Raw genomic sequence first — 511 nt, 5'->3', positions numbered from 1 at the left:
TTTCTAAGTAGATGCAATATTTTTTCTGATATAATTTCCCTTCAGTAAGAAGAATGCTTCATTTATATTCCTTTTAGTGCGGTTCTGCTGGTAACAAAATCTCTCTGTTTCTGTATGCCTCCAGAAAGCTTATCCACCACCATCAAGTCGGCTTCATCCTGGGGATGCAAGGCTGGTTCAACATAGGCAAATCAATAAACGTAATACATCACATAAACAGAAACAATGACAAAAACCACATAATTATCTCAAAAGAGGCAGAAAAAGCCTTTGACAAAATTCAACAGCTCCTCATGCTAAAACTCTCAATAAACTAGGTATTGATGGAACGTATCTCAAAATAATAAGAGCTATTTATGACAAACCCACAGCCAATATCATACTGAATGGGCAAAAACTGGAAGCATTCCCTTTGAAAACTGGCACAAGACAAGGATGCCCTCTCTCACCACTCCTATTCAACATAGTGTTGGAAGTTCTGGCTAGGGCAATCAGGCAAGAGAAAGAAATC

Source organism: Rhinopithecus bieti, unplaced genomic scaffold (genome assembly GCF_001698545.2).
Source record: "Rhinopithecus bieti isolate Rb0 unplaced genomic scaffold, ASM169854v2 scaffold_3521, whole genome shotgun sequence".
Classification (NCBI taxonomy): domain Eukaryota; kingdom Metazoa; phylum Chordata; class Mammalia; order Primates; family Cercopithecidae; genus Rhinopithecus; species Rhinopithecus bieti.
The sequence above is the reverse complement of the archived record's forward strand: the minus strand, read 5'-3'. Positions refer to the sequence as shown.